The sequence below is a fragment of the Coturnix japonica genome, chromosome W, assembly GCF_054131305.1.
Source record: "Coturnix japonica strain WE chromosome W, WE-NBRP24, whole genome shotgun sequence".
Taxonomy (NCBI): domain Eukaryota; kingdom Metazoa; phylum Chordata; class Aves; order Galliformes; family Phasianidae; genus Coturnix; species Coturnix japonica.
This window is the reverse complement of record NC_140701.1, coordinates 10,782,179-10,797,487: the sequence shown is the minus strand read 5'-3', so window position 1 is coordinate 10,797,487 and position 15,309 is coordinate 10,782,179. Positions and strand designations below refer to the sequence as shown.

At 47.4% G+C, this 15,309-nt stretch overlaps 1 pseudogene; it reads left to right on the top strand.

The window, feature by feature from the left end:
* Positions 1-1,133: 1,133 nt before the first annotated feature.
* Positions 1,134-5,087, top strand: LOC146754506 (uncharacterized; annotated as a pseudogene).
* Positions 5,088-15,309: the final 10,222 nt, after the last annotated feature.

The window sequence follows — 15,309 nt, the reverse complement described above, 5'->3', positions numbered from 1 at the left end:
GAAGAACCAAAAGGGGTTTAGGGATATCATTTGACGATGCAATATATATAGATTCAATCAAGGTACCTAGAGGAGTCCCTGATAAATTTAAGGCAAGAAATCAAAATCCTGCAAAATTTGAGTCACTGTTTTGGTGGGTGACAATCAACAAGAACGTAGATTGGGTTAACTGCATATGCAATATACAAAAGTGCAATTAAGAGAATAGCAGAACAGCTAGCCACACACCAGAAAAAGAATGATCTAGCAGGAGAGAAATCCTGCTAGATTAAAGAAAAGGGGGGAATGAACAGTGAAGCAGAAAACAGATGCTCTGCTGGAATTCAGAATAAAGGGGGGGCTACAAGGGGGATAGTTAAAGGTAGTTTACAGAAAATGATTTAGTTAGTTAGAATAACAAGGAATGGAGACAATGGGTCTGGGAGAGCAGGAAGGATGCAGATAAGGAGTGAGAACTCCCTGAGACACCTGGCAAGGAGGGGATTAGGTGTTGTAAATATCAAAAGAGGAGTTGCATCTCCCTGACAAGATGGGCGATAACAAGAGGGGGTCTGCATGATAAAGAATATGTATCAGAATTACGGGAAATCAATGACTATGCATGAGGTGTACCTATATCTGTATCACGGTTTTACAAGTCGGTGTGCAAGTTTGGAGGAGCTATCCCGCTTGCACCCAGTGCTGTGCAACTCTGGAATAAACATACCTGCTTTATAACCCATTTCTGGATTATAGAGTTTGATTCCGCAAGTCAGTTCAACAAGACCAAATGCCGGGTCCTACACTTTGGCCACAACAACCCCAGGCGGTGCTATAGGCTTGGGGCGGAGTGGCTGGAAGACTGCGTAGAGGTAATGGACCTGGGGGTACTGATTGATGCTCGGCTGAACACGAGCCGACAGTGTGCCCAGGTGGCCAAGAAGGCCAACAGCATCCTGGCTTGCATCAGGAACGGTGTTGCCAGGAGGAACAGAGAGGTGATTGTCCCCCTGTACTCAGATCTGGTGAGGCAGCACCTCGAGCGCTGTGTCCAGTTTTGGGCCCCTCACTGCCCCTCCCCAACAGGCCCCAGCCCGGTCTGAGCCATGTGACAGGAAGTGCTTCCTGCAGGCGGCGGAGAGCACTTCCGGGCCATGGCGGGCATGGAGGGGCTGTCAGGGGAGGAGCTCGCAGCGCTGCGGGCACCCAGAGGCAGCTCCCGGGCAGCTCCACGGTCTCGCTGTGCTGCGGAGTCACCCGGCCGGCCCCAAAAGCCTGGAGGCAGAGCCTGAGCCGGCCCCAGCCCGGATCGTGTGGTGCGGCTCCGACCATGCTGGGCTGTGCGGCAGGAAGAGGAAGACGGCCGTTTGTTTGCCAGCCGCTCGCTGGCTGTAAGATCCGGGTGGCGCCGAGGCCCGGTTAAGAAACGGCATGGATGAAGGTTTGTACGGATGGAGTGGGTCTGGATTGCAGTGAGCGGGACGAGTCCGGGCTGCGGTTTGGCGTGGTTGTGTTGGTTGCTTTGAAGGGCTGCCGTCATAGGGCGGAGGGAGGGAGAGGGAGCTTTTTAACAGTGCAGGCAGTCAGGAGCATGTTGCGTTTCTGCCTGCTGTGTTGGCGCTGCCATAAGTCTTTGGGTCCCCAGGGAGGCTCTGCGGTGTCCCGATTCGAAGGCAGGATTCAATCCCTCCGCAGCCCGTCCATCGCAGGCAGATGCTTCTCTCATCTGCTCTTCGGACTCAGCAGTGCCAGGGGTTTCACAGCGCGTGTTGCAGTGGCTGGCAGCCTCCGTGTGTTTTTCTATTGCAAACAGGGTCCCATCATGGAGCCGCATTAGAAGCAGACGTTGGTGTCTTGTGGCAGGAGCAAGGGCAGTGGAAGCACTGCCCAGGGCGGTGATGCCAGCAGCGAGCTGCCAGAGCTGCAGGAGCATTTGAACAATGCTCTGGGAGCTGGGGTTTGCATTTGGGTGTTCCTGTGCGGGGCCAGCAGTTGGACTGGGTGGCCTTGGTGGGCAGTCTGCGTCCCGCACCAGGTCTCTGCCTGTTGGCCTGGTTTTCCCTGGCACGAGAAAGTGCAAAGGGGAGAAGCTGTGTGGGAGCTGGCAGAAGCTGCCCGGGCTGATGTAGGCTGGCCCTGCGGCAGCTGCGCCCCTGGGCACGGAGCCACAGCACCAGCGTGTGCCTGTCCCCTCGGTGCAGCTGAAGTGTTGCTGGGCTCGGTGTGAGCCTCCCACAGCTGTTCTGCTGATAGCTCTGTGTCCCAGATGCTGCCTCCCTGCTCCCGGCTGCCGGCTGCCTGCTTCGTGGCAGGAGGAGATGGAAGTTGAGTCCTGCAATACTTCCCTAGCCCGTCTTTGCCAGCAAGGCTGCCTGAGATGCTCTGGCGAGCAGTGGGGGTGTGATTTTGGGGTTGTTGAATGCAAGGGCTTTCTAAGCCAGGCGAGTAACAAGCAGCCTTGTGGAGGAAGCTCATAGGGAATGAGGTCTTCCCTCAGAGACTCTGAAGCTTTTGTTCAGAACTCAGTTGGTCGTATTTATTGTAGGTGATGTTTGAATGCCCAGAAGTGACCTGCAGGAAGAGGCGCTGGGTGCTGAAATGGAAGCCAGGATTCTGTGTAGCAGCAGGCAGGCGTAGTTAGGTCCCCTTTGGAGCCTGCTGTTGTTGGTACTGACTTCAGGAGATCCCTGAGTGTGCTGCTGTGTGCTGCGTGCCCCAGCCCCAAGGGGGGATTCCCTTGTGGAAGGAGGGGGAGGGTGAAGGAGGCCGACGGCCCTTTTCTCAGGGCCGGCTCTTCTGTGCCCTTTTGCTGGCTGGAGAGAAGGGCTGCCTGCTGGGCACAGGGAGCGCCTTTTAGCTCCCGTGCCGTGCCCTGCCCTCTAGCCCCCTCCTCATCCTATGTGGAACGCCAGTGCCAGCAGTTCAGCCGCCATTTTAGAACCCTCTCCACGTCACCTTGGTCACCGCTGCCGCGCGCAGTGCACTCACATCTGACAGCTGTGACATGTAACAGCCATGTCAGCAGCGAAGAGGGCGAGGGTGGAAGTTTTCCCTGTTTCAGGCGGGAGGATGGAGCTGGAGGCCCCAGAACCGAAGAGGAGGAGGGGGCCCACCTTGACCATCAGGCAGAGGAGGGGTAAGAGAGCCATTTTTCATCATGCCTGCACCAGCCTGGTGACCACCACCCATGTGGAGCCAATGGAGGTGGATCCGCCTCTGGATGAGCCAATGGAGGTGGATCCACCTGCAGAGGAGCCCATGGAGGTGGATCCACCCGCAGCATAGCTGGCCTGGCACCACACCACCGTGCCAGGCCCTGCGTTGGCACCATTGCAGCTCCACCGTGGCTGGTCCAGGCGCTGAGCTCCTTACCCACTGTGCGGCCCCCGCCCCCGGCATTAGCTGGGTGGCATTTTTGTAACATCTGCTCCTCCTTTGGGCCTCTTCTGCAGCCACGTTCTGTGGGCACCCAGTCCCATCTTTACTCTCTTTGTCCCCGTTCCAGTTATTCTTGTTGGTTTTAGTGTTTAGTTTAGTTTTAGTTAGGTGTAGGTAAGTTGTTCATGTTCTTGAGTTAGGCGTAGGTTATTGTTCATGTTTTAGTGTTAGGAGTAGGTATTGTTGGTGTTTTCCTGTTAGGAGTAGGTTCCTGTTCGTGCTGTAGTGTTAGGAGTAGTTGATTGTTCCCATAGTAGAGTTAGGCATAGGTTACTGTTGGTACTGTAGGGTTAGGCGTGGGTTCCTACCAGCAGCTGGCAGCAAACAGCGCTCGCTCGGTAAGCACACGTCTGCTTTCTCCCCCGGAGCCGTGAGTGCGACTGCCATGAGAGCGGAGGTCTGATGCCATCTGCAAGGGATGGGATTTGCATCTGGTGGCTTTTCCGTTGCAGAATGTCCAGCAGCAGAGAGTGAGTGGCCGTGAAATGAAGCTGGGCCTCAGGAAAGCAGTCTGGAGCTGCGTCACGTGCTTCCTGCGTGGCCAGCACAAGGTAGGTGTGCTTTACTGTAAGTGTGCGCTGAAGCAGTTGCTTTTGTCACGAGTCATCTGGAAAGATTTCCATAGTCGAGTGGTTGGAAACATAGCGTTTTAACTTAAAATTGTTTGCACAGATTGAAGGTTGTAAATAAAATTAGAGTACAGTTATACAGTGCTCTATCCCCAGAACTTTCCAGCATTTTTCTTAACACAGCTTACGCTTCGTTTCAAAACAAACTAACAAAGATGAACTTGGGTTAGCGTAGCCCATTTTAAATGATCCTTCTGTATCTTTTCCAGGCTGGTAGCAGAATGGAGACTTTCCTGAGGCGTAGAGGAACAGACACAAGCTTTTTTTGAAGGCTTCAGTGAAATTCTGCCACAGCGGTCCTTTGATGCTAAGGAGCTGGAGGTAGAGGATTCTTTGACTATTGCCAGATTCAGGCGGCTACATGTAATACTTGAATTTCAGTCAGTGTCTGAAGAGCAGAGTTCATTGAGGCTGGTGGTTCTGTTTTCAGGATGTGTGAGAGAAGCCTTATGTATCAGTTAGTATTTGGTTACTGTGTTCATCTTCACTTTCTTCTTTGCAACCAAATTACACGTTTCTAAGGTTAAGATTCTGCCAGCATAATTTTTTTTGGCTAACAGTGTTTTTGTAATCCTTGACCATGTGATTTGCGTGTGTCTAAAGAGTGAGCAATTGGAAAGCAAGGGAGATAAGAACCAAATATCAGCAGATGGTCAAATTACAGAGTGGAGCAGGTTTTAGCTGCTTTTGGTCTCTGCAAATTATACTCTGCAGCAGAACATCGTATTTCTAGCACAGAATGGTACAGTTAGGCAATGAGAAAGTATGGTTTATATGTCTAAGTACATTCATTTTCACGACTGGGGTATCTCCTTTGTTGCCACTCTACATTTTCTTTGTGAACGGATGTTATTTGCTGTGGAAGTTTAAGAGTTTAATATTAAAACCAAGCGTACTGTGATTGCGGGTCTTTGAAGTACAGTAGTATTTAAGTACAATAGTCTTGCTGTAGAAGCAAAGTAGTAGCTTGTAGTTTCCATGTTCATGATCCTTTTTCTTCCCTAAAGGTGCTCCCATGCGGAATGCAAGAAATTGATCTGAATGACTGGCAGAGGCAATACCATCTACCAGCATGATACCAGAACCAGCAGAAAGATACTGTGGATCTGGCAGGTTTGTAGACTTCTTTTTTCCTCACAAGAACACAGCTACAGCTTAGTGAGCAACAGTCAGAATTACTCAACAGATAAGTAGCATGTAAATGTAAATGATAACTGCTAATCCAGCTGTCCTAGGGGTGATGGGGAAGTGATCACATAAATATTAAACTTTACATCAGTGTTAATTATTATCTTTCAGTTTGTGAAAGAAATAGATAACGAGAAGAGAATGAGACTTCTACAGTTCGTTACTGGAATGTGCAGATTACCAGTGGGAGGATTTGCTGACCTCACGGGTAATGAGCCCTCTTTAATGCATTTTATGCTCATGTTATTTCCTTTTTTCTTAATAAGGACCAAACTGTGTTTTTAAGTGTATTTTTAATGAATCTATGTGGAATCTTTTCTGAGTCTTGCATATTGGTAGAGCTGTGACAGAAAAATGAATGGAGGGAATGTGAACACGCCTTGCATCAGTGACTTGATCCATGGTTTGGACGTGGTCCTGGCAGGGCAGCCTGCTCTGGGTATCCCTGCTTGCTCAGAGTGGAAGGACTAGGTAAACTCCAGAGATTCTTTCCAGTACCAAACCAACGATGTGATTCAGTGGTTGAGTTTCTTTGAAAACCGCTTCATATTTATGCATTTCACTACGTGGATTTCTTCAGAGGGATGTAGTGAGAGACAAATGTCTTTGTGCTCTGCAAGTAGTTATAGTCTTGTTTTCACGCGCTGTTGTCATGTATTACCTACTGGTATACACGGGCAGTTCGACCTAAGAATTCATTGTTTGATTTTTGTACAGGGAGCAACAGACCCCAAAAATTTTGCATTGAGAAAGTTGGAAAGGAAAACTGGTTACCTGGAATTCACACCTGGTAAGTACGAAGGATCAAACTCTGCTGTGGTTCTGTTCTTATGGATGGAAATCTACTTTGAGATTTTAGGAAGTGGGTGTGTTATGGAAGTGTCTGAGACTGTGTGAAAGCAAAACACTGGGTTATGGCAGTAAGCTCTGCTGACTAATAGTTGAACTTCTGAAAAGCAGTTTTGTTGTGGAGCTGATTCCATTGTAAACGCCATGGATTTGCACACCACTAAAAACGTAAAGCTACTTTTAGTACTTAAGGTTGTCCTTTTTTTAAAGAGTTTGGGATTGATCTTTCATTATCACCACGCTCGATCTTGGCAATGAAAATAAATAGCCACGCTCATGCTTCCTCTTGACTGGAGAAAATGTAGCTTCTGCTCAGTTTCTCAGTTATGCTGGTGCTTTGTGAAGATGCTCAGATTTTAAGTTTCAGATACAGAAGAGAGATTAGCTGAGACTTGTTACTAAATACATTGCCAGTTCTGGAAAGTTATCGCTGCTCAGGTGCTTGTTGTGCTTTAACTCTCACTTTCATAGACAAATGCATGTCAAGATACAGGTGTTTTAGAGGGTACAAATGCAGTCTTCCTTCTGAACAGGACAGTTCATATGCCTGTGTTCCTAATGGATTTTTTGGTGGTTTAAACTGTTGTTCAGTACTTAAGGTTTCTCTTTGTTTTCAGTTTCAATCGCTTGGACCTTCCAGCCTATAAGAATTATGAGCAGCTGAAGGAAAAGCTGTTATTTGCAACTGAAGAAACAGAAGGTTTTGGGCAGGAATAGCTGCGATTTGCACCTTGAAGAATGTGAACTCAGTGTGATGTTCTTCGCTTCTTCTGCTTGTTGCGCACTTCATAGTAAAGTAGACTTGACTTGGATTATTTAACAATAGTAGCGTGTAAGTAAATGGATGTTACCCTGAGGTTTTATCCACGTAAACTCTGGATTTCTACCGAGCACTTTCATAAACCTTCTCACTGGCGGTGAAAGCTATCCTTGCTTCACAGTTTTACTAGGAGGAAGATCTGCCTATTCCAAAACACTGGATGGGTATTTTACCGTATACAGCTCAGAAGGAGAAGAAAAAAGCCTTATGAATATTCTGTTTATGTTAATTCTGACAGTGAAACCTAGTTATCTAACATATTTACAGGAGAGATGAAATTAAACAGGATAATGCAAGATTAAGCTAAGACAACTAGTTTATGTTCTGCATAATGATTTCTGATTCACATAAGGAACCTAGACATGCCGTGGATGTATAAATATCACCCAAAAGGCTTTCAGCCCTATATTTTTAAAACACAAAGTAGTTCTAATTGAAATAGCCTTAGTCCTAGTTCTATAGGGTACGGCTGTTGAATATTGTTATGGTTGAAATGTTTAGTTCAGGAAAAAGACAAATGCTTGTATATATTTTTGCAGTCTCGGATTCCATTTCCTCCATGTTTTCTTTCTTTAATTTAAGTGGCGTGTTTGTGTCTTTCCTGCTGTATTGGATGGGGAAAGGGGGCTGGATATCCCAAGCACCAGAACTTACTTTAATGTACTGCAAACTAAGAGTCAGATGGGAAAAGCAGTCTGTGAAACGCTGCATTTGTCCAAGCAGGAAAGTAAACCTGCCAGTGTGTTCAATTGGCAACGTTCTTGAAGTCTGAAATAATGTTTACTTACACGTTTTGCTTTGTAAGCCAACAAGTCTTTTGTTTTTTCTATAGCATGTTCTGTAGAAATAAAACGTTGTTCCTATGAACCATTGGTGCACTTTGCTGTTCTTTATGTTTTGGAAACATCCTGTGGATGCTGTGGATAACCCCACAGCATCTGCTACCCCAGGTAATACTGGACTTCCAGCTGAGATGAATGACTTTACTGCTCCCAGCACTGCTTGAGCAACCTGGTCTGTGTGAATTCATACTGCATAACAAATACATACTTGTATGTAGCTGCCAATTAATCCCAATTCTCAAGCATGAAAATAACTTCTGTTTCGATTTTTGCCTTATGAAAATGACATGAAAAACTGAATGAGATGCTGAGCTGCTGATGGACTAATTAACAAAGCCTTATTACTCCAGGTAGCTCAGGTGTTCCTATATGAAGCTGCACAGTAAATGTGCCATGTCTTCATCTGATTAAGCAGTGGGAGCTGATATTTTAATGTGTTTCTATTCCAGAAAAAGAAAAAAAAAAAACCTGAAAAAGAAAAGCCTTTTAAAATTGTCTTGTTTGCATCATTCTGACATGCTGCACTCTGTCTGTGAATTCAGCTCTCGGTTCTGTTGGTATCTGCAGCCCCTGATTCTTGTGGTGTCTTCATTTTCTTCCAGCATCACTGTTTGTGTATATATGCTCTATTGAACAAGGACATGAACATCCAGCAGCACTGGATGGTAAAATACTGTATGAAATTCATTGTGGAAATTTCCTTGTATTGTAATTTCCAATACTCAGGTAACTGTAACAATATCTCTGTAAGTCAAATACTTTTATAAAATGACTCAAATAGATGCTCGTCCTGTTGTTATTGGTTTGGTGTTACGAAGCACAAGTGTAGAAATGAAGGATTGAACTGCTGCTGGGGGTTGCAAGTAGGCTGGAATTCTGTCGGGTGATATTTCTGCATGCTGGGGATGTGAGCAGGCGTTGGGCCCGAGCCCCACTTGTGTTGGTCACAGCACAGGGGCTGCGGGAAACACTGGGAGAGCAGAGTGGGGAGAGCCGGGCTGTGTGCAGGCCAGGGCATGACATGGAACCTCGGCAGCTGCGCAGCTGCTGAGCTTTTCCCCCAAGTCTTCAGACTCTCGGGTGATAACAATGTGCAGCAAAGCCAGCTGGGCACTGCTGATATATCACTGCAGGGTTAGGGGATGAAGCCCTGCAGCACCCGCATGGCACTCCCTGTAATCTGCCATCCTTATGTGCACAGCTGCTGTAGGTGTTGTTGGAGCAGCGGAGTGGCAGTGCTGTGCTGCAGGGCAGCTACACACCCAAAGGGTCTCCATAGGCTGCAGTGATGTGACCCAAGTCCCACACTCACTTTCTTTCCCATTCCCAAGAATGACATACCAGTAGCAAAATATGTTTTCCCCTTTTCCCAGTGTCCAAAGACAAAGATGAGGTGTCTTAGCAAGTGCACCAGCAATGTGTGGAGCAGAACCGCCTTGGGAGCCACTGTCACACCTGAGTCAATCTGTTCTAGGCTTCCCATGGAAATGTAGCATTTTGACTCTTTGTTAGTAAATCTTTGAGGTTGCATTTGACTTGCTGTTGCAATGTCTGCTGCTTGCTCTTCATGCAGCTAGTCCATGTATTTGTTTATGTAGTCAGTGCTAGGTTTTGATTTAGACAGCTCCGTCATCTTTTCAAGAGCTGCTCCATGGCCGGCTGTGGAGAGAGGGTGAGTGGGAGAGGACACCTGTGTCCCACAGTGGCTCCTCCAGTCAGTAAAGGTCCTGAAATTGGTCTCTTCAGCTAATAGGGAGCTTTCCTCAGCTACCATGTGTTTGGAAAGAGGAAGAGCAGTCCCAGGGCCTTCAGCTGTGAGACTCTTCACACAGACCTTGTGGAGATATCTGCAGGTGTAGTCTGGGATGGAATGGCTCCTGTTTGGCTCTTGTTACCCACGTGCGGCATGTGGTTATTGATCTTTGAAGGGAGCAACATAGGAAAGAATCCTGTTCTCATCTACTACCTAATGCTAAGTCATTCCTCCTCACGGGGAAGTGACTAAGCATTGGTCCTGGGTGCTAGGAGAGGAATGTCAGATCTGAAATCAGTGTGAATGATGGACATCCTTGTTTAACACAGGGCCGCTCTGTAGTGCAGAGGTGCTTGTGAGTTCAGAAGATACCTGCTGAAGGAGAACTGCCTTGCTGTTGGACGTCATCAAGCTGCAATCTTCCCAGGCAACAGCAAAACAGGCAGAGGTGTGTGCTCCAGACTGTGCCAGCCTTTGATTCTGTTCCTGAGGTGAGCTGCACTTTGCTCGCTGCAAATTCCAACTATATTTGTAGGAATTATTACTATGAATAACACAATGGTGGTGTTTGAGTCGCAGACAGACTCAGCAGAGCCCTTTGCTCTGATCTTTTCACTCAAGCAGCTTTTTGCCATCCCCACCTGGAGCCACTGAAGCGTGCAGCCAGGAGCTGGACTCAGTGGTCCTCGCAGGGACCATCCAGCTCAGGAATTCTATCATTTTACAATCACTGAGCTTGGCAGACTTGCAAAGAGTGTGGGTGTGACAGCAAGCAATTATCATGGCCAGCATCAGGAACTCATGGTTATGAGCTTAGGGCTGGTTTAGGTTTGCCAAGCAGGGGGACTAATGCTGGGATCCTTCTCTCCGGCCTGGAGGCTCTCACACAGCAGCATGGTTCTGTGTTTGGCAGGTGGGTTGGACCCAGGCCGTGCAGGAATCAACTGGGCTCTGCTTCAGCTGCAGTCTGAGGGCCTTTGGCTGCAGCCAGCTGCTGTTCACACAGGGTGCAGAAAGCTCCAGAGTCACACAAGGGCCTTCAGGCTCCGTGTGAAACCCCACAAGCTGAGGGGAAGGAAGTGAACATCACCAGAGGTGGGGACTGCACAGCACTGATGTGTGGTGACAGATCGGGGTGGGCGGTGAAGTTGGGAAGACCAAGAATGAAAGATGGGAAAAGCAGTTGAATTTAAAGGAAGAGATGCGAAACCAACAGGATAATCACCTTGTAATTGCCAGCCCAAACAAGGGACGTTTTGACCAGCGACTGCTCTGATCCACTTAACAAAAGCCAGAAAACCACTCCATAAACTTAGAAGAACTGCTCAAAGCCACAAGCTACAGGTACTGGAGAAGAGCAGGACCTTTGCCCTGCAGTCCCCGGCAGTTTCAAAAACACCAAAGCCGACACTGGTTTGCTACCGTATCTCTTATGGGACGGCCCCAGACAAATCATCCCTTCTGGTCTGAGGATGAGGAGGGTCAGATCCTTTCAGAGCACCAAACCTGGCAGCCAACCTCATCACCAAACAAGCAGCCGGGATCCAAACGCCAGCACTCTCCATTCATCATCCCACTTCCTCGCTGCAGTCAGTCCGATGCTTCATGAGATTCAGAAGCAAACAAAATCAATACAGTCATCTTGATCCCTGCAGGAACACACTGTGAGCAACAGAACACCTTCCTGGAAGAACTACCTCCATGAACAGAGGCAGCGACCACCTCCTCCCCTCCTACAGCCTCATTGCTTTCTCCTTAAGTATCACCACATGGAGCCTTGACCTTCCCTGGCACCCAGGCACCAAAGGGCTCTTTTCATGTTCTTTACAGCAGTCTGGGAAAGAATCTTGGCTTCAAAACTTTCAGAGCAGCAAGAAGGAAGTATTGGTTCTCTTCACAGACAGCCTTGGCTCTTCTGCTGCTGCCAGTGGGGAACATCAGCAGAGAGCATCTCTAAAGCAGAGAAGCACATGTATGAGAATGAAAGTCAATTAGGTCTGAGCAGGATTAACAGGGTTTTAATTGAACTATGTGAACTGGAACTTGGGTCACAAGCTGCTTTTGAGCCTGCCTCAAGGGATCTTGCAGCTTGCACTGGAGGAGCACAAGGATGCACTGTGAGCGGGACGATGAGTGGTCAGAGAGGGAGACCTGCTTGAACAGTCAAAAATGGAACAGAAAAACTGCTTGAGATAGATGCCTGGGAATTTGAGGACTTACCGCAGTCTTTCTTTCCTTTCCTCTTCTGGGGAGGGAACCAAGTAACACCAGCCAGAGCTCACCCAGCTCACCGCTCCTCCTGCAGCCCAAGTGACTGCCAGGCAGCTCCCTGCTACAGCTACACTTGCCAGGGAGCCTACAGAAATCCCCATTATCAATTGACTGAATCCCCATCTAATCCCCCGCTCCTATTAACAAACACTGCCTTTATTTTGCTACCTCCACGGGGGCTCTTGGAGCCAACATCCCTCATGAGAGGCAAATTAATTAAGACATTGCACCATTTCCTCTTTCCAGGAAGGTGGAGGTGTTCTGGCAGACATTTTGCTGCTTCCAAGTCAAGCACGGACACACGCATGCCTGAAAGTATGAGCTAACCACCTTCACACAGATCGAAGGAGCTGAAAGGCCTCCCCTAAATGGGTCACTCTCGTGAACAGGCCAGGGATGTCCCTGTGTTTCTACAGAGCTCCAGCAGCTTTCATAGTAAACACACAGAAAGAGGCAGCATGACTTTTAAAAAGTTACTTTTGTTTTAATTTGAAACAAAGATTATATGTACACAGAACATAAAATATGTAAGATACTAGTAATTACTCAAGGCATGCTATAAGTTCAGCTAATAATCAAGGTTTTAAAACAGGTATTGAGCTGTTAGGAACCAACAGCAAACATAGCACAATCCCACCTCCCCCACACAAGATGAAACCCCAGGAATATCCAGGAATTCCACTTAACAAGAAGTCATTCAGCCTCAGCTCAGACAGGAGGAGAAGCTGCTCTGAGTTAACAACCACACAGGGCTCATTGCTGACTGGCTCTTGGCAGTGGAAGCACTCCTGTACTTTGGGTAACGTACACATTACTCTTTCAGTATTTGTACGTCTCTCAGAAGAAAGCAACAGAACCAATGTTAGTGAACCTGCAGGAGGACAGGATTAAATAAAACAACTACCATCCCCATTTGTGGAAACTCATAGCTCAATATTAGTCTTTATTCTTGGTGTGAGATATTTTTGTCATGTTTCTTTGTCCTGAGATCTCCAAGCAACTTCGGAATGCTTTTGTCTCGCATGCTTTGTTCTGTTCTCCTCATGCTGCCCACCTGACTCATCCACCAACAGCAAGGGAGAGAAGCAAACGCGGTCCTTCTCACACTGATGGTTCCAGCAAATGTGCTGTTAGGCTTCTGGTAGAGAACAGACACAGCACAGTACTGCTGCCGGACCTGGGCACACAACGCATTTGTCAATTGAGGATGGTAGTCTGTGTATGCAAAAGGATGGCAGACCTGCAGCCCCACCACAGAACCCTTTTCTTCAAAGCCACTGTAAGCCCTGGGGCACCTAACACAGCAGGTTCTCCTCCCATTGACTCATTTGTGATCAAACAAACCAAGCAGTGAGCTGGCATCAGGAAGCTCCAGATGCCTTACAGAGACTCTAGCTATGACACCACCTCACTCTCCAGTCCCGTCTAGCCATATTTCAGGTTAACACTAGACCGCCCCTGGCCCTGAAGAGACAGACCCTGAAGGAATGCAGTGTCTCCAGCTCTTGCCATATATCAAGTCCCAAATAGGTGAAGACCTCTTTGCTGCTAATGCACTGGAAGCCCTTCCCTTCCAACTTCCTTAGTTCCAATCCACAGTCCATGAAAGGGAAAGCACGGCCATGCCTGAAAAACAGGCCACGCAGTCCGTTGCCTTTGGTGCACCTCTGAGGAAGCATTCCAGGCGATTCTGCTGTCCTTTGTGCCTTCCTGCTCAAGCCCTTATCATTTCTTTTTGCTTTCCATCTTGGCTTTCTTGCTCAGCTGAGCAGCACTTGCCTTGGGTTTCTTCACCGTCTCCCAAGTCTTAGACTCAGAACCCTCCGAGTCCTGCAAGAAGCAATTTGGAAACAGTCAGGGAGCTTTCTAACAACGGGCTGATGCCCAGTTCATTTCGGGCATTTATGTGAAAGCAAAAATAGGTAAGTGCTGGGTATCTCCGCTGGAATGCATTTATATCAGGCTGAGCCTACATTTAGTAAGACTTGAGCAGCACCATCCCTGCTTCCTCTGCATGTATTTCTGGATGAGTGTGAATTCACACACAGCCTGTTACCACAGAGGTCGTTATAAGCTTAAGTGCCTAAATCAGGCTTTGTAGAAAAAAAACGCCCCCCTTCTAACAGCAGGACAAAAACCAACACTAAACAACAATTATTCACACCAGAAAAAGGAGAAGATATCACAGAATCACCAGCATGTATTGAACCACTGAAAAGGTATTTCTGCCAAATTTTCATCCTTATCACGTGCGAGACCAAAGGTAAGCCACAAAACAGCAGTCAGAATGTCATGTTCAGAGCCTTTACACCAAGACCAAAATCCAGGCAGGGCACCGAAGGCAAAGCTCTCTTCACCTGGACTAACAAGGAATCCTAAGGTATAAAGCTTGTTTCCTTCAGGGGAGATGACAGGTAGTATTTCAGCCATGGGAAATAAAGTCTAGTTATCTGGTAAAGACACAAGGGAACAGCACCAGTCTCATTGGAGAAAGCACACACACACAGATTGCCCCCTTCCATTAAATGCATTTGAGTCTAAATATTGCTTTAGAATCTTGGGTTCTAGCAGTCAGAGCTTGCCAACTGGAAAAGGACACACAGAAAATGCCAGAGCAAGATCTGCTAGCTTCAAGCTCCCAACACAGAGCACCAGATAATAGAGGGGCAGACATGCATCTGACAGTATCCTTTAATCAAAGAGTCCTGTTCAATCATCTCTAAAGTCACTGGGCTATTACAGTTCACATCTGTGTGGCTTCCCAAGGAAAGTGAGTTGGCTGCCTTTCCAAAGGCTGTAATCAGTGCACGGGGAGCTGTAAGGCTCTGCAGAAACAGAGCAACAAGCAGCTATTACTCAGGTTTGTAGATTGGTGCTGCTCAGAAGTGAACACTGATGCCTTCTGCTGTTCGAACCAAGGTAGTCTCCAAAGCCTGAAGCCTCTAAAACAAAGAAGCTCATCTGTACCTGAACCTAAGCATCATTCCTAAGAAATGGAGAGTGTCTCTTTTGTTTATTGTCATGTGAATTAATCACATGCACAGGAAATCATGGGGACAGTGCATATACGGAGAAAATAAGAAACAGAGCATACAAACAACCTGAACACAAACAAGCTTGTCAGTTCTATCGCATTAATTGGAGGAATGAGGGCCAGAAACCCCACATCAAACAAAGCGGTCATCATTCTCAAAGAACAAGCACTAGATATACAGTATCTCAACTAAATTCATTGAGGGAAATGATGGGTAGTGATGGCTGCAAAGGAACAGAGGAGTAAAAGAGAATCAGCACCGGCAATTGCAGGCTCTGCCTCACTGTAGACCACACCACTGAGGTCCAATTTTAACTAAAGGGAAGGTGGCATCATAGTCTCCTGTCTCACATGAAAACTTCACCTAAAGCTTCAGCTGTACAACCTCAAAGAGCAAGTCTGGAAGCCAGTACTGGAAACAGCCAGTAAACACAAAAACCTCTGAGTCCTACTTGCAGCTGGGCATCCAGTGCAAACAGCAACAGACAGTGCATCAGAAGCCGGAA